The following is a 25,543-nucleotide window of genomic DNA, read 5'->3' on the forward strand; positions in this document are numbered from 1 at the left end:
CAGGCGGAGGGGAGGAGTTATGTAAATGTGGCTGGGGACAACAGAGTGTCATCTGGCCCATCTCGGCTCCCACCTGGGGAGCATGAGTGCTGTATTCTAGTCCTAATTCCACTCCTGGAGAACTTGGGCCAAACACTGCATTTCACTGGGTCTCATTTTCCTTACTGGTCAAATAAGAAGTTGAATTGAATAACCCTAGAGATTTTTTTTTCCAATTTGAGTATTCTATTACTATTTTAAGCATTGATGTCTGACTTCTCTATAATTCTTATTCTTTGAGATAAAGCTCTATTTGTTTATACAAATGTTCTCTATTTTAAAGCAAAAGCAACAAATGAAATATATAAAATAGCTCCTAGACTCAAGGAGCACATAAGCCAGGTGAGAAAACACACAAATACGCATGAAGCAATGAGTAAATAAGACAGTATGGGATACTGTGAGAGGTCATCTATCAGGGAGCTGAGTGGTCAGCAAGAGCTGGAGCAATCTTAGACAGATCTTGGAGGAACTAGATTTAGTACTGGGCTTTGAAAAATATTTACAGGAGAGTGAGAATAAGGGATAGTCTAAGGCAGTGGTTCTCAACCTTCCTAATGCCGTGACTCTTTAATACAGTTCCTCATGTTGTGGTGACCCCCAACTTCATTGTTACAAGTTGAACATAATTAAAGCATAGTGATTAATCACAAAAACAATATGTAATTATATATGTGTTTTCTGATGGTCTTAGGCGACCCCTGTGAAAGGGTGGTTCGACCCCCAAAGGGGTAGCAACCCACAAGTTGAGAACCGCTGGTTTAAGCAAATGGGGAGAAGTCATTTATAATTTACATGATGTACATAGGGATAGGGGCAGAAAAATAACCTAGCTTGTAGAGAGTCATGTAATTAAAAAGTGGGAAATACAAGAATGAGGTGGAATCAAAAGAAAGGCCTTAATCATACTATAGTCTTACATTGTTTTGAGCTATTTTAACATATTTTCATAAGCATTCTTCATGTATTATATATGCAGGATAAACTTATTATTAAATATCTATAAAATATCCCATCAGTTTAGGGCCACCTAAATTTGAATCCCCACCTTGTTACATGTTACTTGGCTGACCTTGGGCAAGTTATTTACCCTCTCTATGCCTCAGTTTCCTCATCTGTAAAATTGGAATATTATAAAGTTTCTATGAAAATTGAATTAATCAAAACACCAAAAATGTCTAGATCAGAATTTGAAACAGATTAAGCACTCCATAAGTGTTAGCTCTTAAGTTGCTCGACCATAATTTACTTAACCATTTCCTCAACTCAGGAATTTATATTGTTTTCAATTTTCACCATTAAAAAAAAGGTACTGCTGTTCACCTTTAAAAGCTTTTTTTGTTATTTGGAATGAGCTATTTCTTTAGGGGAGAGGTTACTAGAGTTGGAAATACCTGAGTCAAAAGGTGTGAATATTTGAAGATGCTTGTAACATCTTGTTAAGTAACTCTCCAGTGAGCTGGGCAGCCCTGCCTGCATGAGGCATTGTCTTCTTTGCGAAGAAAAAGAGAAGTTGCCATGTTGATAGAGGGGACAAGCGGACAAGGGTTTACATTGTTGGTTTGATTTGCATCCCCTGATTATTAGTGGAAATGAACATCCTTTCACCTCCGTAAATGAATGATATTTACACTTTTGTAAATGTTCTGCTTCTTATGAATCTATTGAGGTCCTGATCACCTTAACACTGCTTTCTCTAGGCAGAGCTTTCTTTTTTAATGACACTAATCCAATGGGGCAGCTCCACCCTCATGACCTCATCTAAACTTAATTACCTCCCAAAGACCCCATATCCTAATACCACCTCTTTGGGAATTAGAGTTTCAACATATAAATTAGGGAAGAGGGGATACACTTCCATATTCATTGGTAAATTCAAGCAGTCTAATCAGACCACCTGGGCCCAAGGAACCACTTCCTCAGTCCAAAATCTTAACTGCACGTTTCAACAAGCTCTCCAGCCTGAAAAAAAAAAGAAAAAGAGAGAAAAGGCACTCTTCCCCCCAGTCCTTTTTGGGCATGAAAGGTTTGATGGTAGCAGAGGAATAATGAAGTGCATATTCTCCTGGACAGTCTGACGTAAGCAGGGGAGGCAGAGTGACCTATATTTCATGAAGCAAAATGTTGGCAAGGGCCAAACTGCATGCTCGCAGCACTCGGGTCATTTCATTGGCATTTGTTATTTTTACACATTGGTAGTTATGGATGTCAATGGCATTTTAATATCCTAGAGTGGTCAGAGCACCAATACACTCACTCCCACTAATTTTTCACTGCTCAGGGGTCATTTCCAAAGAAAGAGCCTGACTGATAATGTCTTAACACTTTGCATACAGATTTAGGAGGAAGAAACACAACATACTCTCCTACTTAGTTTACGATAACCAACTCCTGGGTGCACAATATACTCTCCCACTTAGTTCATGATAACCAACATGATTTTTCATTTATTTTTATGAGACTTATAGGATTCATTTCCTCCAAAGAATTCTGTTTAGAACTGCAAGTACTTAGGTGATTTGCTCGCCTGCTATTAATTTTTATTTACTCTGTTATAAATGTAAAGTATTTTAGGTGGAGGGATTGCCTTCACAACTGATTCAAACAACCGACCCACCATTGCCACGTTACATTCTACTTTGTACAACTTAATGCAATTTTTAAATTATTTATTGGAATGGGTAAAATCTTGTTTATTATTGAGCATCCATTTATAAATTTAACCTCCTTTAGCTGGGCTCCTCTATCCTTCCTTCCATTGAGTTTTGCTTTCCATTATGTTTCATAGGAACCTACAACCTAGAACCTTGTCAGACATTATAATTATGTATTTTTGTTTCTTTCCCTCTAGAAGGAGAATACATCAAGATCAGAGACTTTTTCTTAATCTCTTTCCTTTCAGTTTTGGTCACTGATACAGAAACTAGTATGAATTAATGGGTTAGCATATGTTTGCAGGATAAATGAGTAGCTATTATGAATTGGAAAATTTCAGAGTCAATACTTTAAAATGTTTATATGCAGACACAAAATGTTTTACACTAGACAGGAACATTTTGAAAAATGTAGAAACTATAATACTGTGGTTTTATTTTTTTTGCCAGAAGTGAGTTTTAAAATAATCTGATATTATCTGACCTCTATCTCTTAAGCTGGAATTGCAATTGTTAAATATTCACCAAATTTATACCAAAATGTTCACCATGAGGTTCTTTGATCTTATATTCTTGATTATGTGTTGAATAATTTACTGATACAACATTTAACCAACATTCATTGAGCACTTTCTATAGCCAGGCACCTTCTTAGACATTTTAAGGTAATATTGAGTTGGATAAAATAGAGTCCCTGCCCCCAAGAAACCTATGATCCTATTGGGTAGACAGATATTTACAATACATATATTGAGCTGCTTTTGACCGCAACCATTGGAAACCAATTTGATCTGGTCTAAGTTAAAGGAAGGGACTTTATTAAAGAGAAAAGATTATCTTTCTAAGGCCAAAGGCCATAGTATAATGGGAACCAGAAGAAGAGACTGGACACAAGCCCTAGAAAACCATGGTGCAATGACATACTGGCTTTTCAAAAAAAAAAAAAAAAAAAAAAAAATGAAGGTATGAGATAATTACACATACATTTAAGTAATTATTTAAAACATACATTACTGAGAACTAACTAAGTGCCAAGCACTGGGGTAAATAGTATATAGATCTTATACTAGGAACCTATGGGGAAAAATACTAGTAACTCACTTATGGAACTATAAGAGGCATTATTTGAAATAATATACACAACCAGCATATGCTAGGGTCCCCAAAAGGTTAGTTTCTTTTCCTTGATATTAGCTTCAGAACCAATTCAACCATCTAGAAGTGTCTCTTCATGCATAAGAGTCTATTTTTCAGGGCAGTGGAAAAATTTAATAGTTAATAGAAGTGAAATATTAAGTACTGAAAAAATAAAAATAATTGTGTGAAATGGAAAGGAATGGGTTAAAAAAGTAAATATTAAAGCAGCATTTTTAATGACATGGACTTAGGAAGACATGATCACAAATGAAAGGAAAATCTTTTCAGGCACTTTTCCCAAACCTCCACTACCTGTATTGTTTAATTTTCCTCAGCCAACAGACTTCAATCATCATGGACTCCATCCGCAGAGATGAGGTTTAACTAGCTTGAATACTTCTACACAATGCGCACAGTGGTGTCTTTTGGGGGGAAAAGTCAAGATTAAAATAGCATGGCTGACCCACCTCTTCAACCTAACCATCCTCAATCAGTACTGACACCTTGGGGCTCAGGGACAACCACTGACTGTGGGCAGAAAGTGCCTTCTCCCCGTAGGTCTGGGATATTGGGCCTAGGTACTCCAGGGGAGAGGGTTCATCTTCTTTAGAAACTTCTAAAATAGGCACTTGCCAAAGGCAGGACAGCAGGTTGTGAAATATTTTGAGAACTGATAGAAATTGTGTTTACAAATGTGGCATTATCAGAGAAGAAGAGGTGTTTGTTATTCGTATAGACCTAACTTCCAAAAGTATCTAAGAGATCACATCAAGGTTGAAGAGAAAACATAGGAACCATTTGATAAAGGTAAACCAATACTACCTGCTCATCCCTGGAATCAAAAGATCCAGATCCTAAGGCCAATGTCACCACTTATAAACCTGGTGTCATTGGGTAAGTAGCCTAGGGTCTGTGGGTTTCTGCTAGTTCTTGCATAAAATAAAGGTGTTAGATTAGAAAGATAAATGTTGGGATAAGTGACAGAAGTAGAGTCTGGATGACTGAAGCCTACAAAAATGTATTAGAAGGATTCATCTGGCTCACAGAATTGGGGGAAGGCCTGGGAAAACAGGCCAGAAAAAGACAGGGACCAGAGAGGCTCTGGGATCGGGAATAGGAACCCCTGTGTAGCCCAACCAAGGTTGTCCATGCCAGAGGAAATGAGCATCAACCCTTCTTTTCTCCTCGTTTTTTTTCTGTTTTTCTATCATTTCATACATTCTTGGGAGAGAACATACTGACTTCATTTATAACTCTGCCTTCCCCTTTCCCATTGGCTAGGTGAGAACAAAGGTAGTACATTATAAATCCAATTAAATCTGCACATTTGCTAACATGAACCATGGCTGCTATACCCAAAAGAAGGTAGAATGGACTCTGAAGAGTTAAAAGTCACATGTCCACTTAGATGGGCATTACGGTCCTTTACAGCAGTAATATCCTGGGAGTCCATTTAGACTTTGTTACACTGTAAAGAATTGCAATAGAGGTAACTGAAGACACAAGGGCATTTATCCTTAAAGGCAAAGAGTGGCTCCCCTGAGAGTCTGATTTAGTGTGTTGAGTGGGCCCATGAATGTGTGTTTTCAGAACATGTCCAAAGAGGTTCTGATGCCAATATATATATATACTAGAGGCCCGGTGCACGAATTCATGCACCAGTGGGGTCCCTTAGCCTGGCCTGTGGGATTGGGCCAAAACCGGCTCTCCAACATCCCCCAAGGGGTCCCGGATTGTGAGAGGGAGCAGGCGAGACCAAAGGACCCACTGGTGCACAATCAGAGCTGGGGAGGGACTCGGGAGGTTAGCCAGCCAGGGAGGGACTGCAGGAGGGCTCCAGGGTGTGTCCGGCCCATTTTGCTCAGTCCCGATTGGCCGGACCCCAGCAGCAAGCTAACCTACCAGTCAGATTGTCTGCCCCCTGGTGGTCAGTGCATGTCATAGTGAATGGTTGAGTGGCCTTAGCATATCATTAGCATATTACGTTTTGATTGGTTCAGTAGACAACCGAACAACCAGACACTTAGCATATTAGGCTTTTATTATATAGGATTCTGTCATTATGCCTTTAGATAATATGTGAAAACACTATGGCTATCTATCTATCTATCATTATCTGTCATTATCTATCTATCTATCTATCTATCTACCTACCTACCTACCTATCTAGCATCTAGCATCATCTATCTATGTCTCTGTCTATCTCTCTAGCTATGACAACCAGACACCCTAACATCAGACCTCCCTAACCTTCTTTACCTTACACTCTGGTCCTGGATGGTAAGAGACCGGAGTATTACACAGTACAGTTTTTTAGCCCAAGCAAAAGCAGTGAATACTCTCCCACTCTCCTTTATTAGAAACACTCAATTTAGCAATCCTCCTCCCTCCAGCTGTGCTTACTGCTCCCCCTCCCCACCTCATACACCATATGCTTTTAATCATGCCCCCACGGTTTCTCTTCCTGCAATGTCCCGGGCAAATTAAACTTGAAAAACAGAAATCTGAGAACTTGGAGCAAACAGGGAAACTCGTGACATTGGTGGTAATCAGCAACCAAGCTGAATTCTCTAACCCACAGGCTGGCGAGGAGTCTGTTTTGGCCTTCGATATCACTAAGTACAAAATAAAGTGTTAGGTTAGGTATATAGAGACTTATGGTGAAAGGGGTTTCGTGACTTTTCTTAAAGATTTTCCTCATGGGCTTCTGAAAGTCCATTCTAGATAGGGCTTTTACAGAACCCAGCTCAGATTTGGGGGTTTTCATTCTGTAAGTTTTTATCCCCCCTCTGAAGTTCCAATTGCTACATTTTAGGAAGCTAATGAAATTTTTGACACTGCCTCCAAAATACTGACTGATATAACCATATTTATTTTTCTAAGGAAAGCACATCATAACTTCTATCAGATTTTCACAGAGATTTATGCACTTCAAAAAATAACAAAATCCAGTCCAAATCCCTCATTTCAAAGGCTATATATGTAATGACTAAAATCTTTAAATTTGTACATCAGAGAGATCTGCTTCCATTCCTTTCCCCATCACTTCTAAGATGTGAATCTGTTTCCATAGTCATTTCTGGCAATAAAAATATCTGGTTCATAACATTTTCTTACACATTAGGTAAATTAAAATTGTAAAGTGATTGCATGCACTGTACTTAGCTGTCAGTCTGCTCGGGTTGTTATAACAAGTACTCTAGATTGGATGGCTTATAAACAGCAGAATTTTATTCCTCACCATTCTAGAGGCTGGGAAGTCCAAGGTCAAGGCCCTAGTAGATTCAGTAACTGGTGAGAGCCCACTTCCTGGTTTATAAACGTTGTCTTTCCATTGTGTCCTCAAAAGGCAGAAAGAAGAAGGTGAATTATGTGGGGTCTCTTTAATAAGGGCATTAATCCCATTCATGAGGGCTCTGCTCTCATAACTTAATTTCTTCCCATAGGCTCCACTTCTGAATATTGCTACTTAGGGCATTATATTTTAATGTCTGAATTTGATGGGGACATATTCAGTCTATACCACTGGCACTCCATGAATGTTATACTTTATTATTGTTCTTACTATTAATTTTATGCATTATTATTATTATTATTGACAGATGGAGAATTTGAAAGGCAAAGATGCCCAATATCATCAGTAATCACAGAATCAGAACATGAAGGCAGGTCTTATTGCCACTCAAATCCACCAATGGGAAGAGATGCCTAATTTTACTGGATTTATTGGAATCCCCTTATCAAGAAGGAACAATATTCAAAATATTAGAAGCAGCATATTTGCATCATGGCCAATATCACACAGATGGGCTTTGCCTCTCTTAAAGATGAGTTCAACTAAAATACCAACTAGTGAAATTCATGGATGTGTATCTTCACAAAGATTCAGGGGCCCTCGGGAGTCATTAATTCCAAGCACATAATTTCATAGATGGAAAACTGAGATTCAGATTGGCTAGGAAACTAAGACCAAGGTCATTTGGGAAATAAGGTAAAGGGCCAGTTTATAGTGACCTAAATGATCATTCCGTTACATTGTCTAAAATTTTACCTGAGAGTCAGACAAACTGAGTTTGAATTTGGGCTGCAAGACACATACTCAATGTTCATTCTCAAGCACCAGTTAAGTATAAGGCATGTGAACACCAGGGAACTGAGCAGTAAGACAGATCAGGTCTGTGTCCTCATAGAATTTACATGCTAGAAAAGAAGATGCATGCTGAACAAATTACAAATTGATGTAATCATACCTGTGTTGTAACTGCTGGGTGGGTCTAAAACACTCATGCCTCACACACAGGGTGAGAGCAATTACCACATGAGTGAATGCAAGGTGGGCACATAGAGTTAGGGATTCACATCCATTAGCTATTATATCATCATATCAGCTTCCCCATTCACTGCATTATTGGCCAGTTACTATTTTATGTGTGAAATTCTTCAAGTTAAGAAATTTTATCTCACAAAGTGAGTTGGTTTCTACTTCAGCTTGGCAGGGTCACCAGGACTTCTATTTTATTTTTTTCCCCACAGGTACCACTGAAACACTTTTATGTTTTAGAGTTCTTTAGTGATCTCCTCTAGGTTTTATTCATTTTCCCTCTAGTTCTAAGAAAGCTTGTCCTTTGACAGGTGAAATCATGAGTGACTTAAAATGAAATAGCTTTTTAAAAATTTAAACATAGAAGGATGTTTCTTTTTCCTTCACTAACTCAAAGAGGTGTGGCAGAGAGCAATGATCCAGGAGGTTCTTTTATGCAGTACTGACCTAAAAGGCCAGGACTCTGTGAAGTTCAATTGTATCTACACTGTATCTCTAGCTGCCTGGGTGAAGCCCAGCCATCCATGGCTCTATTCATCTTTCCACCCTCTCCCAGCATCTCCATTCTGTCTGCTCTACACCGACACTGCATATTCCTTCTTCGCTTCTACTGTGAAACCTCTGCCCTGGTCAAGTGCCCCAAGTTATATCCCTATTATGGAAGGGTCAAGTTGAACTTTTGCTGACTTTCTAGTCCCAGCTCTGCCTTGCACTCACTGTGTGGCCTTGGACTGGCTCCTAATTGCTCTGAGCCTATTTTCTTTGCACATAAAAGGGGAAAATAAATACCTATCTCTGAGAGTGATTGCAGGATTAATTGAAATGGCATCAAGTAGCTGGAAAGGCCACATTCAGTAGGTGTTCAAAAAGTGTTATTCTCTTTCCTTCTTCTAACAGAGCATCTGACCAGTGATGGTGCTTTTCTGAGGGTGCTCTGGACAGCCAGCCAGGTACAGAGCCTATGGCACTGCTGCAACTACAGCAATGCCTTTTACGTCTGCTCCAGAAAATGGGGTTCCATTTTATTTTGTTTTTAAAAATAACTTATGTAAACTGAGTTAGAAAGTGGGGAAGTCAATTGAATTGATGTCAACTGTGAGCTCAGAGGGTTCTCAAAACCACCCTCGGGTACTAGAAGGACTCATAGAACATGCTGAAAGTAGCTATAGTTACAGTACGGTTTCTTACAGCTAAAGGATACAGATTAAAAAATCAGCCAAGGTAATAGATGCATAGGGCAGAGTCCAGGACAGTTTCAAAGATGTAGCTTGAAATTGCCCTCTTCCTGCAGAGTCAGGGCAGTGTTATTCTCCCAGCACTAATATGTGACAACACTTGCAGAGTGTTGCCAGCAGGGAAGCTCACAGGAGCATCTGTGTCCACAGTTTTTATTGGGGACCCATCACCTGTAGGCATGATCGATTGCCCATGTGGCTGATCTCAGTCACTAGCCCTTTTGGAGATGGACTGATACTGTGTGACCCAAAGTCCACACTCTAAATCTCATTGTTAGACTACCCAGTGTGACTCAAGGCCCACAGGCAAATAGACATTTCCAGGAGGCATGGGATTCCAAGTACCCGTAGATTGCCTATCAAAGCAAGGGCAAAAGCCAGACCACTCTGTACTCCACAGAAAGCTACTCTCAAATTCACTCTATCCACTCTAGCTGAGCTAGTCATGATTGGCCCCACCTGACCTTTTATTCATCCCTCTACCTGGAATCCCCTATTTCTTCTCTCTGTTTACCCTGAGTTCAAGATTTATCTGGAGTCACACCACCTCTGTTATAACCACTGGCCCATATTGCTCCTTCACTTTTCTTATTTCAAGTGCTGTATTTTATCTACATACTCTCTAGTACTTCAATTCAACTAACATTTATTATGTACTGGTATATAACATTCTAGGGCAGTTGGGGGAGGGAGAGGATAAATGACCAATACATTGATCCATGATTTAAGGGAGCTGAACATCTAGTAGGGAAGATAGGTTATTTTCATTTATTTATTCACTAAATATTTATTGATTATCTATTCTGCATCAGAACCTAAACTGGTTTTTAAAATACATAATTATCAAACCCAATGAGAGAGCATATGAATGATAGAATCAGATGCTAGTCAGTCTTGGTATCACATTAAGAACTAAGCTTTTATTCTAGAGTCCTGTATTTCCGGGATGGTGAAACATTTACTCTAAGATAATTTTAAGTGCTGTGTGAATAACTCTTTTTAAAAGTTAGTACTTGTGTATTTATTTCAATGAATGTCATATAAAAACATTATGTGACCAGAATGTCCCAACCTGTGATTTCAGTTATTATTACTTAGAACAAGATAAATTATAATGAAGAGTGAGTCATATTTCATTAGTTAACACTGTGGCCACATTACTGCACATCAGCTGAATCATCTCTGGGTATAGATAATCGGCAGTTATGACTAAAACCATGTAATCAAAATCAGGATAGCGGAAGTTTGGGAGTTAATATTATGGTAAAGAGAATGGCGTGCTCAGATGTAGCTTTAAGAAAAGTCTCCAGGGGACCAGGACAAAAAAATAGATCAGATTGGGCCTGAGTTAGAGAGACTGATGAAGATTGAAATAGCTCTGGTGAGAGATGAGGAAGATCTGAATTGAGCACAGGAGTGGGGTTGAAGAGAAGAGGATAGATCTTTAGCAGTCTTTAGGACCTGGAGGATGGGTCAGGAGAAGTAGGAGTTGAGAAAGAGGAGAAAATCTAGGTTGACTCTCAGATTTCTAGTTTATGTGATTTAGAAGATTATAGGGGCAGCTAAGACTGGAATATGGAAAAAGGAACAGGTTTGGAGGGAAAGAAAATAAACTTGCTTAGAAAGTATTATGAGTCTTCAGCATATTTAAATTTATGGAATACTATCTCATGGTTTTATGTGCGTAAATTTTCTCTGTAATTAAGTTCTAAGCAAAACAATAAATAATGATATCTATTTTTTATATATGCCAGAAAACGTTCAGTGAAAGAGCACAAGCTTTTTAAAGGAAGGCTTTGTGTCTCAGTACCAATCAACTGAGTGATTCAGAACAAGTTGCTTACCTTGAGTACCAGTTTCCATCTCTCCAAAATCGAGTAATAATGATGATGATAATGATTCTGCTACACACATTGTAAAGGGCTATACAACTTTTAGTTGGGTGGGGTTTGGGAGGTGGTCTTATTTATAATAAGTAATTCTTGAATTGTCTTGAATCACTTCTCAAAATACCAGTAGTGAGAAACTGTCTGCCTGTGCGGAGACTACATTCAATCACCAAATGCACAATATTTCACTCCCAATCTAACTTTCAAAAAGCAAAGTTTTGACTACATTCAGACATCAAAAGAGAAACATATGTTTCCCTACTTAACTCCACATTTTCTTCATCCTTAAGAATAGCAAGATTCTACACCTCAAATTCACTAGAGGGCTTTCTCCCCTTCCTCTCCCTCAACCCCTAGCCTCGGTCATCTGAGGCTATGCCCTAGCCTGGTTGTGATTTGTATTGTATAGTTTCATACCTAATTAATGGGTAATTCTCTAATATAAAAAAGTCAGATTCTCCAAGTATAAAATTAAATCCACTCAGGCACAACTTAAACTGTGTGTTTCTAACGTGGGAAACATGTCAACAAAAGGCTTCCCAAAGCCTCTTTGCAAGGAGACAGGAGGAAAAGATCAGACTACCCAGAGAGAAGAGCAAGGATTCGCTTTTCATGCTTCCTTCAATGGGTCAAAGACCTTAGTGCCAGGGAACACAAGTCATTTCTAGTTGCGAGGGAACTCATGCTGGATCTTTCACTTGACCCTGCACATCCATGGCCCATCCTTCTGTACTTGACCTTAGTGGGTTACATTAACAGTCTCTCACCCACTGGCTTCCTTTCTGGTCTAGCCAGTGGGAACCTGTGATTAAATTGTTCTCTTGTTATCCAATCCATGTGTAGTGTCTGTTTCCTGCTGAGAGTGGACTGATACCTGATCAGGGTGTAAAAGCCATACCCCAAATCCCAGTTTCATTTTTGCCAGTGTGTCTGATAACCCCATACCATTTACTCCTTTGGGTCGCAGAGGTAGCCCTGCCAACAGAACTATCTGAAATGATGAAAATGTTCAATTCAGTGCTGTCCAATATGGTAGCCACCAGCCACATGTGGCTAGTGAAAACTTGAAATGTGGCTAGTGCAGTCAAGAAACTAAATTTAATATTGTATTTTTTAATCAAGGAAAATTTAAATTTTAATAGCCACTTGTGACTAGTGGCTACCATGTTGGACAGCTAAGCTCTAGAAAAAATGCTAATATTATGTGGGAAGAGTTAGACCTTGTGCTGACTTTTTAAAATATATTCTATTGATTTCAGAGAGGATGGGAGAGGGAGAGAGAGATAGAAACATCAATGATGAGAGAGAATTATTGATTGGCTGCCTCACTACTGGGGATCGAGCCTGAAACCTGGGCATGTGCCCTTGACTGGAATCAAACCCAGGACCCTTCAGTCCTCAGGCCAATGCTCTATCTACTGTGCCAAACCAGCTAAGGCTGTGCTGTTTATTGCTAGTATTACAGGTCACTTCTAAATCCTAGAGGTGGGGGCTAAGAGAACCTTATTCCCTCTTATCTATTTTTCCCCATCTTTATCTCCCCTGGTTAAACCCATTTCTCAAAACAAATGAGTATGCACTGTTTGCTGTCCTGGTTTTCCACCTACTTCATCAGCATCACCATCTCCACCTCAACCTCTTTTACAAACTTTCTTCTTCTGGCAGATAGGCGTGAGTAAAATTTCTTGAATCAAGGTCTTCATTTCTCAACTTTCTTTGCTGTACCTTCAGTCACTTACCTATTTCACCTTACTCTGTAGGTGGCTCTCAAACCTGTCTCTAGCTTTATTTCTAGATGCATTCACCATTCCTTTATATTTTTTTCCCACAAATAGTTTTAAGTATCTACTGCATATTATGTTTTCAATAGTTGCTGCAGCTTGATAACAATAACAACATTAGCAATGGATGACCTTTTTAGGTGTCAGGCACTGTTTAAGAAATTTACCTATATAGCTCATTCCATCCTAGTACAACCCTGTATATTCAGAGCTATTACCCCCATTTTAAGGTAAAGAAACAGGCACCCAGAACTTTAGTAATTGTCAGATGCCACTCAGCTGTAAGCAATAGAGCCAGCACTTGAATGCGTGTAGTCCGCTCTGGAACCTGTGCTCTTCACTACTGTGCTATAATGTCAATGGCCACATCCCTGCTAAGGGAAGACCAGGAGAGTCCCCATCTATCTAGAAACTATGGTTTTAACCCCTGTGCTAGGCATGTTCACAATGTACCCAAATACAGAGGGTGGCACTCTTTTTACAATTTTCTAGAAGCCAGAATATCTGAATGTAGCTTACATGGAAGAGTTTTGCTTTGTTTCCTAAAGTCAGTGGTGGTAAATATTGCTAATGTGGATCAAAGCTATTCCCTTAAACTCAGCAAATAGTATTTGGACAGGGAAATCATACCTAAGACAGAGTGTTGTGATAGAAAGAATATCACTCCTTCCAACCCTGGAAGACCGTTTACCACAATATATACAAAGTTCTAAAAATATGCATCCTCTGTGACTTGGCAATTCAATTCTAGAAAGATATTCCGAGGAAATAATCAGAGAAATGTGCAAATATCTCTAAACAAGGATGTTTGTCTGCAGCATGATTTATAATCATGCCAAATATGAAATAACTAAAATGTGTGGCAAAAGCAAATTAAATATTTTGTATCCATAAAATATATATTAAGCAGTGACTAAAAATGAGTCTATGTATATGTTCATATAAAACATGCTCATAATGTATTTATTTTTTAATGTAATGAGTCCACATAGCATAATTGCATTTTCTTATTTAACACATTATATATACATATATTATATATATGTAAGAAAAATTTTAAAATATGAAAGCTTATATATCAAATGTTGTTTCCCGAATTGTGAATGGGTATTTTTTTACTCTTCCCTTTTCTTATCAGTATTTCTAATGTTACCTCAATTAACAATTATTATTTTTAAATGATAATTATTTTATTCCTTAATAAAAACATTTTTTTTTCTACAGAAGCCAATTCAGAAGTGAATATGTTAGTATTTATTTACTAGGATTTGCTTATTTCTAAAAGTCATGCTTCGGTAAAAATCAGATACAAGTTTATGTATTATAAATCTAAAGCCACCAATTTTATGATACAATTTGTTTCAATTTAAATTGTCAAGATCTAATTTATGGATAAATTTCCTTGCCTTTTCCCTTAATTAAAATTTGATAAAGGAAGGCAGATCGCCCCTGATTGGATGGATGACAAGGGAAATAAACAAACACAAATAAATAAAAACAACTGGAATGCAGATCTCTGTTCTGCTATTTCCTTGAGATAAGATCTCAGAAAGAGCTACTTAATCTTTTCTAACCTCAAATTAGTTTCCCTGTTTATGTAGATAAGAATAATAAATAATTCAAATAAATTTAACAAGTGTTAAACAAGACATGTATGGAAGAAGCATTCTGTCAATGTAAAGGTTTTCACAGATTAGGGATGCATGATGACATGCTGGCTTTATTTTTCTCTGTCACTAACTCATTGTAAGACCTTGAGCAAGTCACTTAACCTCAAGGATCATTAAGGACTTCATCCTTAAAACAGGGGGCTGAATGGGACTGGTGGCCTCTGAGATGCCTTCTGACTCTATCATTCTATTATTCCGTGATTCTACTGGCCTGTTTGTGGGTCGTGACAGTTTCTTCCAGAGCCTGGAAAATGATATGGAAATTGAGCTCATGGAGTTTGGCAGGAAACACGAAGCTGCCTTCAGAGCGGATGTGATGATGGGCAGGATGGCTTTAAGAAGAAACTCTGTCTCAGAGTGTTTCTGAATCACTTCCTCTCCCAGTGAAGGCAAAGATGAAGAGGAAAGAAACTCTGCAGTGACTGTACACATGGAAACTGACCCAGAGTTGATCTCCAAGGAGCCTCTTGGAGAAAGCTGTGCCCAGAGGGTGAGCTCCGTGCCTCTTGAAGGCTGCCTCTGTGTTCCCAACAGGCTCTGGCTGGCTCTCCTGCATTGCTTATCTTGGAAAGCCCTATGATGAAACGGAGTGGTAATGACTCTTTAAATGTATTTATGGTACCAAAAAAATGTGCATGAGAACACTGAGCGAAGAGTTTTTCTGGCCAGAGGGCATGTTTTTATAGAAAATAATTTTTGGGAGAAAAAAAAATGCCATTTTTTCTCATTTGTAAAAGGTATAAAAATGTTCAGAAAATTAGAATATCAGGGGAAGAAAGGTATTGAGTGATCAGTTAACTCAGCCCAGTCTTCTACAAGGTGGAAACTGAGACCAAATGGGAGGGGAGGGGGACGGGGAGGGGAAACAATAAGGAAATTGATTTATTCAATACCTACTATGTTCCATTGCTCATCAGGACTTCAATATCTATTTTCTCACTTAAATCCACACATACATATATAATAAACATATATAATATATATTATATTTGAGTAGGTATGATACTGAGGTATGTAGGTAGATAACATGACACCAACCCATAAAATAGATGTGATTTACTCTCTATTTCTTTAATAAGGAATTAGAGATTAAGCTAGAGAGAGTGACTTCTCAAGGTCACAAACCTAATTAGTGACAGAGCTGGGCCTTTTGTCCTTGACAATAAGAATCAGAGAAAAGGAAAACTTTTTTTTTCTTTTTCTTTTTCCAGCTTAGAACATCCGGCCCAGGGATGAGTAAGCAGACACTGAGGTACTTTTTTAACTTCCTAAAGATATAACAACTTGGATGCCTCCAAGTATCAGCCAGTTATGCCTTTATAGTCTTGCCTTCTATCCTGGCCACTGGCAAAGTGGCATTATTATCCTGTGAGTCATCATGCTAATAAATAAATCTAATTTGAAGATATCCCTTCTTCACTTTCTGGCACGATTTAACCTTCCCATCCCTTTCCACTCCCATCAACAGTTCCCCCGTATCTAAGAACAAAATGTCAGTGAAGCAGTTGCATGAAATAGAGGACAATAAGGTCCTAAAGTATTGCAAAGCCATGACTTTGGAAAGTGACTTTTGATGCTATTTGAGATGACTTAGAGAGTGAGGGTTTCTGATGGCAGAAAGAAATATGTTCAAGGCTACACTAGAGTTTCAAAAGAGACTGTCATCTGAAAATTATTTAATGCTCAGCAAGGGATATACAGGGGAGTGGTCAGGTAACAAGTCCATAATTTTTCAGCTCTTCTGCCAAGCTCCCCAAACAATCTCCACCTTGGTTTGTGATTTTATTTATTTTCCTCCATGTTGGAAACTTTTTTTTTCACATTTGTATCTTCAAGGGTAAGGCTTATTTATTAAAGGACAATGCTCAGGGCCTAACCCAGAGTTTACCATAGGGAGTACTTTCACAAATATTTGCTTATTGCAAAAATAAGGTTTAAAGGAGTAGGAAGAGTTAAGCAAGGGGGTTGAAGTGGCTGTGGGCACATTCCTTCTTTTAGGATGCTTCTCTAATACTATAATAATTCTCACTTTGAAAGAGTCATGCCTCACACTGGCCCCAGGGATGTGATCCCTGCAAGGGCTCACTTCCTCCTGGGCCTCTCAGGTCAGATAAACGGATGTGATCTAAGCCAGGCCAATTAGGGCTCTCCTCAAACAGTGCAATTGGGAAAGATGAATTTTCCCTGGCTACATGCACTCTCCAAGACCAAGTGACCTGGAACAGTCATGGAGACTTTTGCTAATTAGGAAGAGAGGGAGAGAAATGAGAGTGTGTGTGTGTCTTGGTGCCATCCTATAAACACTTGGATGCAGTTACACAAGAATATCTACCTTTTGCTTCTCCAGTTATATGAGCCAATACAATCTCTTACAATCTAAGTTGGGGTTCCCTCACTAACAACCAAAAGACACATGGTCAATGTAATAAATCATGACTTTGTATAGTCCCTTTCCACATTTTATATTTTGTTATCCCATCCAGAGGTAAATGAAAAGGATGAGTTATAGGCTCATAGAAACTCCACATAAAGAAACCAACTAAAGGTTTCATGAGTGATCTATATTAAAGAAAAACCCATATTATCACTAGGCCATGAGAACAGTCTCAGCAAAAAACAATAATAGCCCGGCCAGAGTGGCTCAGTTGGTTGAGTGTCCTCCCATGCAGTGAAAGTTTTCCTGGTCAGGGCATAAACCTGAATTGCGGGTTTGATCCCAGTTGGAGAGTGTAGGGAAGGCAACTGATATTTCTCTCTCACATTGATGTTTCGCTCTCCCTCCTTCTCTCTCTCTCTCTCTCTCTCTCTCTCCCTCTTCCTCTCTCTTAGCATGTCCTCAGATGAGGATTAAAAAAAGCAATAATAAAATATTTTCTTCCCAGATTTGAAGAGATGAAGATTATATATTTATTCAACCTATCACCTGCTCTCCTAGTTACAGTCCATGTGCAGTGGAAGTATTATCTGGAGTAGATTCAGAAAAGCCAGGCTCTATTGTTTACTATGCTGTGACCTCACTGTAACCTCAGATAAAGTCCAGATTAATCTTTTCATGTCTCACATTCCTATTGCTAACAAGGGGATAATAACAGCTATGTCATGGGTAGTTTGTAGGTGTTAAATGAAATTATATCTAAATATGAAAGCCTGGTCCAGTGTTGGACATAAAACATTTTATGTGTGTCTCTATCATAGCAATTGAATCATGCAAAAAATATTTACTTAATGCCTACTATGAACCAGGGTCTGTTAGATGCTGGGATAGAGTCGTGATCAAACCAAGGCTACGTCCTTGAGATGCTTAGTACTAATGAAGAAGAAAGACAATAAGAAGAAATATATATATAACATAACATAACATAACATAACATAACATAACATAACATAATATCAGGAATTAATAAGTGCTATGAAGGAAAATAGAGCATGCTAAAAAATACCATTTTACACAGGGTGGTTATGGATGGCATCACTGAAAAGGTGATTTAAGCAGAGACCTAAATAAAGTAAAGTGGTAATCCATGTGACTATCTGGGGTGGAACATTCTAGGCAGAGAAATCAGCCACTGACATGTTGAAGGGCCAGGAAGGAAGCCATCATGACTTTCTGCATCTGCTGTAGCTCTCCTGAGAACATGAGTGATAACACTAAGGGAGAAAAGCTAGCAAAAGATGAAAATGGCTGAAGTCCTTGTTATCACTGTTGGGTAATTGGACCAGGCTAGCAGCTGCCTATCTCCAAACTTCTTTTAATGTTATGGGAGAGAAATATTGCTTTTTGGTTAAGCCACCATTAGTAGATGTTGTGTTAGCTTAAGTGGGAAACATTCCTAGCTGAAAAGTTGTGTGTGTGTGTGTGTGTGTGTTTAATACAAACTAGGCAGATATAGTTCCTATTTTTATGAAGCTTAGAATAGTGAGGAATATTAAAAACAATGTCAAAATTTGTTCTAATCTTGTTACTGACTATTGTTTAGAATTTTCTTTTTATGGACAATTGTTTAGAAATCATTCTTACTCACTGATTTGTTTTAACTTATATCAGTTCTACAGATGAGTCGACATGGTAGGCTTTGGCATGCATACCTGTATGCACTGGTGCCATGAGGCACCAAATTCAAAGATGGTTAACAGGTTGAGTGGATGTCTGTGTCCCAAATGGAAATGGCATGGATAAGATTGCCTCTTTTAGGTTCTGAAGGATGAACTTCAAATTGAGTAGTTATACCAGTGGGTCAATGGGTAACTCGAGTGGGCACCATTGAATTCTCAGGAGGAAAAGACATGGGCTTCCTTGCCTTCGTATCCTTCATGCAAAGGCAGGGGCGAGCAGTTCCAGCTTCAGGCTGGCTCCCCTTCATGTGTGACCTGGGGCTCTAACTAAGAGGCTGCGGTTGTTATGACTCACACTAGACAAGAGGATTTGCCTCCAAGGTTACAACAACCATCATTCACACGTGTGGACAAAGCCAACCAGAGTTCTTCATGTGAAAATCTCTTCACCATCCTCTGTCATGCTTATTAATTACCCTTCCATCAGCTGGAAGACAGAGGGCCCCTTACAATGCCAAGCTGGCTGAGGTAGGCACCCCATCCATCACTGGACAACAGACATAATATATACAGATCTGATTCCAGATGGAGATAACCCTCTGTGGCAAGAGCTCCCAGCCGTGTGGTTTCCAAGACACCCAGTGCTTTAAAGACAGGTTTACCTTTTCAAGTTCAGCTTCTCCAGAAATATGTTCACCTTACCAAGAAAGAGAGAAAAAATGATCTGCTTAAGAATTCAACTCAGGAAGTCCCTGCCTCACCTGCGATATGCCACCCATCTTCAGATTTGTAGTATGAAGTGGAGTCAGCAAGACAATGCCCTGTATGCAGCTCAAGATGTCATCTACCCCCTTGCTAAAGCACATATCAAATGAGATCATATATTTAGAAAAAAAACTTTGAAAACATTAAAACACTATATTGATATATGGTATGAGCTCTTTGACTCCTAATGCAAAGTAATGATGGTGTTAGGCCCTTGTTTAAAAAACTGCAAAGACTCTCATTTTCTAAAGAATTAAGCTGTAACTCCTTATCATTAAGACGTACTATTTATTCCTCTTCCCAAAAGTCTTTATAAACAAATGTGAGGCCCTAGCCAGTTTGGCTCAGTGAGAGAGCATTGGCCTGCAGTCTGATGGTCTCGGGTTTGATTCTGGTCAAGGGCACACACCTCAGTTGCAGGCTCCATCCTTGACTCTGGTCAGGGCGCGTGCGTGATCTCTCACATCAATGTTTCTCTCCCCCTCCCTTCCATTCTCTCTAAAAAAAAAAAAAATCAATGAAAGAATATCCTCAGGTGAAGATTAAAACAAAACAAAACAAAACATGAAGACACTTTGGGTTCACTTTCCAAAAGGCAGTAACATTGGAGCTGCACTCCCCACCCTATTTTTTGGTAAATGATAAGTATAACCATGCGTCACTTAAAGATGGGATGGGGATACATTGTAAGAAATGTATTAGTAGGGATTTTTTCATGCAAACATCATGGGGTGCACTTACAAAAACTTAGATCAGTGGTTCTCAACCTTCCTAATGCCGCGACCCTTTAATACAGTTCCTCATGTTGTGGTGACCCCCAATTTCATTGTTACAAATTGAACATAATTAAAGCATAGTGATTAATCACAAAAACAATATGTAATTATATATGTGTTTTCCGATGGTCTTAGGCGACCCCTGTGAAAGGGCCGTTCGAACCCCAAAGGGGTCGCGACCCACAGGTTGAGAACCACTGATCTAAACATATCAAAACATAGAAAAGGTACAGTAAAAATATTGCATAAAATATTTAAAAAATGGTCCACCTGTGTAGGGCCCTTACCATGACTGGAGATTAAAGCACTGGAAGTTGCTCTATGGTGAGTCAGGGAGGGAGTGGTGAGTGAATGTGATGGCCTAGAACGTTACTGGACACTACTGGAGATTTTATAAACACTGTCCCACAAGCCCTCCTGCTTCCTTCTGCTAGGGTCATAAATAGAACATCGAAGATGTCAATGCTGCTTCATGAACAGGGATATGGGCTGGATTCATTGGAAATATTGAGGAGAACTGGCTGGGTAATGGGTAGGTCACCATATTAGTGGCTATCAGGAGGGAGCAAAAGGTGGCCTGAGGATCATCAGTAGGAATAAGGAATCAAGGTGGAGTGGAAAAGGAACATAGGGGATTGTCATGGCTTATGGTTTTGGCTATTGTGCATTGGGGCACTGGTCAGATTAAGGAACATTGTGGTATTCATAAAAATAGGATTTTTAACATGTAAAGAATGTAGAACTAAGGACTCAATATTTTGACTTTGGAGTTTTGTCTTTGGTGCCATAGTCCTATCTGGCACAAAGGACTCCCTCTGGCATTGAATTGATGGAAGAAATGAAACTTATCTATGCTTTACATTGTTACAACTTGAAATCATTTGTAAAGCACAGGACAGGCTGGCTCTACACAACCACAGAAAGCTTTCACTAAAGAGGCAGGGACAGTCAATACTTATTAGTGGAATTCCTGTAGACCTGGGTCCTGGTACAGGGTCTTAGGTCCTCAACAAAGAATTCACAGCAATGTGCTCTGAAGACCATCAAGTTAGATCTGGGAGGGCTGCAGTGCCCTCTGAAAATATAGCATTGGGGGGACAGGCTCCTCTGGGATGGAACAGGCCCATGGCTGACTGATTGGAATGTAATCTGTACACTAAAAATTGAGGTGCTGTGAGTGAGAGGGAATCTATTGCCAAGCCCCACAGGTATTGCGTGCATCAGCAAAAAAACAACTCCTGAACCACATATCCTTCCATTTCTTACAGAAAATTAAGCTCCATTATAACCCTCTGAGAGCATTGTCTTATATATATATGATCCATCATTGACCAAAACATGTGGCACATGTCTGTAGAATTGGTGAAAACCATAACCAGACAATGAGGCCACCACACTGACCTGTTGGGTGCTGGGCCCCTGGACAAAAGGGCAGATATCTACTTTTCTGTCCTAACATCATATACTTCTTAGTGTCCAAATCTGAGCTTCATCCAGAAATAATTACATTTGGGGACACAGATACAACTGACCACACTGTATCCGCCAACAGTTTTCTTAGACATAAAGCATCTTAAAGAATTTCCTGGAGAGAGTCAATACTTGGGGCTGGGGCTGTTACCAGGTTTCAATGAGCAGCACATGCCCAGGGCACATCAGTAGTTTCTGAAGAAGTGTGACCTCCAAGAACCCAGCCCTGGAGCTAATGGAGAGGTGCTATCGCTAGACCCCGGAATCAATCTGTCTTGTGCCTAAGATTTTCAGGTGGATCTACCACCTGGACAGGAGTCCTGCCAGGGCAGGGACAGGAGCTCCTCTGAAATAGGGTGCACAGAAAGAAGTACAATTGTCCTTGAAAAGCAGTTTTCCAGGTAACTAGAACCATGTGTCCCAAGCCTGTAGGGCTTAGTTCTCAGAGGGGTGTCCAGCCTTGGAATGCATTTTCTCCAGGCAACCAGGACCAGGTGGGGAAAGGACCCTGACTGAGCCCCTCCCCCAGGACATCTCGCCTTCAGGATCCCTCCTCCCCCAGGGCAACCAAATCACTTCATCTCTGTCTTCTACACATCCTTTTATCAACTTTTTTAAACAGAAGAGGAAAATGATGTTTTTACAGCGTTGCCCCTTCCTAAGTGACAGCTCCTCTCTTTCAAAATTTTCAAAAGAGCCACTTTTCAGAGCTCTCTGGTAGGGGCTGGATGGGGAAAGAAAAGGTGTTTTCTAAGTCTCGCTGGTATTTTACAAAAATGTCTAAGATGATTCTCTTTTGTAATCTCCCCCTGCCCTGACCCACACACTCAGACACATACCAGATTTTAACTCATTTGTTAACTTTCTTTTATTCACAAATATTTATCAAGTATATTTATCATTCAGTGCTTGGCATTATGCTGTGATAGAAAGTGATAGAAAAATGAAAAAAGTGACCCCTGACTTCCCAGAAGTTTCTTCTTTTTATACCCCACAGAAAGAAATATAAAGCTTTGCATACCGTTCATTTTAATTAAACCAGTAGTGAGTGAGTCGATTGGATTCTCCGGGAGAATAAAGGCTCCAGGAAAATAAAGTCTTATTGAGAGTATAATAAATGTTCTTCCTTCTTTCCTTTTACCCAATAAATATGTATTCAATGTTTATCCTGAACCAGGCACTATGCTAGTGTCTAGGTATCCAAGAGTGGCTAAAACTCTCAAGGGTATTGCTCTTGTGGAGATACAGTCTCATGGGAGAGAGACACATTCAAAATCATCCTTAAAATGAAATCGTAACTGCAAACTGTGATAACATTTAGGATGGTCCATGGCGGTTGAATGAATAAAAAGGACACTAACATTCAATAAGGGCATCTGGTGAAGCCCACAGGACCATGGAATTTAGGTTTAATTCAACAGAGAAGAATAAGGCCAAGTGGAGGGGGGAGAGGGAGCAAGAGAGAGCCAGGCACCAGGATATGAACTTAGAAATGTATCAACCTGTGAGGTCTTCGTTATTATTTTTATTTTGTAAACAAAGAAACTGAGACTCAGAAATTTGAATCAATTTGAGCATTGTGATGGGCTCACAGTAATGGTAGAGCTGGGACTCAAACCCAGGACTGCTGAACTCCAGAACCCATGTTCTTTTCATCACACTACATCCCTCTCCCCATAACAAGCAATATAATGGACATTATGACCTCATTGCCTGCCAGCCCATTGGATCCAGAGCATCTCCTAGCAACTACTGTGCTGACAAATTTACATGTCAATGTACTTAGTCCCATTTTACAGATGATAAAACCAAGGCTCAAAATTTAAATAACTTTCCTGACTGAATATTTAATAAGTGGTACATACCATCATTAGCCCAGATCTGATTCTCAGCCTTCCTTCCCCCACATCACAGTGGCTTTGTTCAGTAGAACTTTCCTGACTTGAAATTGGAACTGAAGTTGAACTCTGGGGATGAGGATATTAATTCCCAATCAGTAGTCAAAACTGAGGCTCCTGGGGCCATTATTCCACTACCAGGACTTTAAGAGAGCTCTGCCATGATGTGGGTGTCATATCCTGCCAGGAGTGGGTAACACAGTGGTGGGGAAAAAGAAGAAAGGGGAAGTTCCCTCAGTGTGGCTCAGCAATTGAGCCTTGACCCAGGAACCAAGAGATCACCAGTTTGGTTCCTGCCCAGGGAACATGCCTATGTTGCAGGCTTGATCCCCAGTGGGGGCGGGGAGGTATACAAGAGACAGCCAATCAATGATGTAATATTTCTCTCTCATTGATGTTTCTATCTCTTTATCCCTTTCTTTCTCTCTCTCTAAAAATCAATAAAAATATTTTTTAAAATAAGAAGAAATGGAAAGGGGGAAGATTGAAGAGCTAACCCTCCCCTATACCCTTAAATCAAAGACATAAGTAATGCAAGGTAATTCTCTAATAATACAGGAGTTCAATAAACTAATGAAACAGTTGTGAAAGCAGAGAAAAAATACCAGAAATCAAATCATTAGGATATAAAAGCTAAGCATAAATGAAAAGACAGACATGAGAAATAGCTGAAAAGAGGGCTTAGAAATGCAGTTTATTTATTTGTCCATTCAACTAATATCTAGGAAGAGCCTACTTTGTGCCAGGCATTCCTCAAACACTGGATTATAGAGTGGTAAATAGATAGACATGGTCCCTGCTATCACGAAGCTTACAGTCTAGGGAAACACATCCAAGCACGGCCCCATAATAGGTATGTGAGTGTGTGTATATATATATATACAAATATTTAGGCTCAATTAGACTTAGTGGCAGTCGGGAGAAGCAAGAGGCTATTATGCAACCTTGAATTTCCATGTTTTCTTAAATTATGCATCCTCTGTCAGCTTCTTTACATGCTTTCTTCAAGGGTAACAGCATAATGATGATAATGATCTTCTTTCTTATGTTAAAAAAGATTGCTCAGCAGCCTCTGATGAGGCTTAAGGACTTGGGGAATAAAGAAAAGAAAGGGGACTGCGTTTGGAGTGGCACATTAGAGGAAATTATCTGGGAGGATTAAGCTCTTTGAAAACAGAAAGGCTCTTTCTAGAGTGACCTAGTTGAAATAATTTAAAATATATCATAGCTGGCACTCTAACCATAGTATAATCCTGATTTTCTTGTTGCTGTTTCCATCCTCACCTCCCCCTCCCACACAGAGATTCCTAACATTCAGTTTTAAAACAAGTGATTAAGGAAAATTACAGCCTATTTTGGGGAGGTCTCTGACAAATCTATGAAGCAGGTAAATTCCATCTTCCGAGTCCATTTATGCCCAATGCCTAGGAAGGTGCCAGTCCATTGTAAGTGCTCATTAAATATTTGCTGAATGAATGAATGAATGAATGAATACTCTTTTCCTTCCGGATTTCCTGCCATTCTTGCAAATACTCAGTATTTTCACACTCTTTGCTAACTTGCAGGGTCACCCTCCTACTTTCTGATACCAATCATTCATTCATGAATTTAATGCGTACGTACTGTATGGTAGACTTTATGTTACCAGAAACTTCATGGTAGGGGCATTACTATATCCACTGCTGCCATTACTGTGTCACCAGGAAATGTGCACAGTCTACAATGGAAAATATTCATATTTTTAATGTAATATATTTTAGTAAGAGATTCTTCATACTAAAAGGAACAGACCTCCCCATGGAAGAAATATATCAGAGAATGCATTCTGTCAAAAGAACACATCCCACAATCTCCC

The sequence above is a fragment of the Myotis yumanensis genome, unplaced genomic scaffold (genome assembly GCF_028538775.1).
Source record: "Myotis yumanensis isolate MYYU_CA2020_CCGP unplaced genomic scaffold, mMyoYum1.0.hap1 SCAF_10, whole genome shotgun sequence".
NCBI classification, from domain to species: Eukaryota; Metazoa; Chordata; class Mammalia; order Chiroptera; family Vespertilionidae; genus Myotis; species Myotis yumanensis.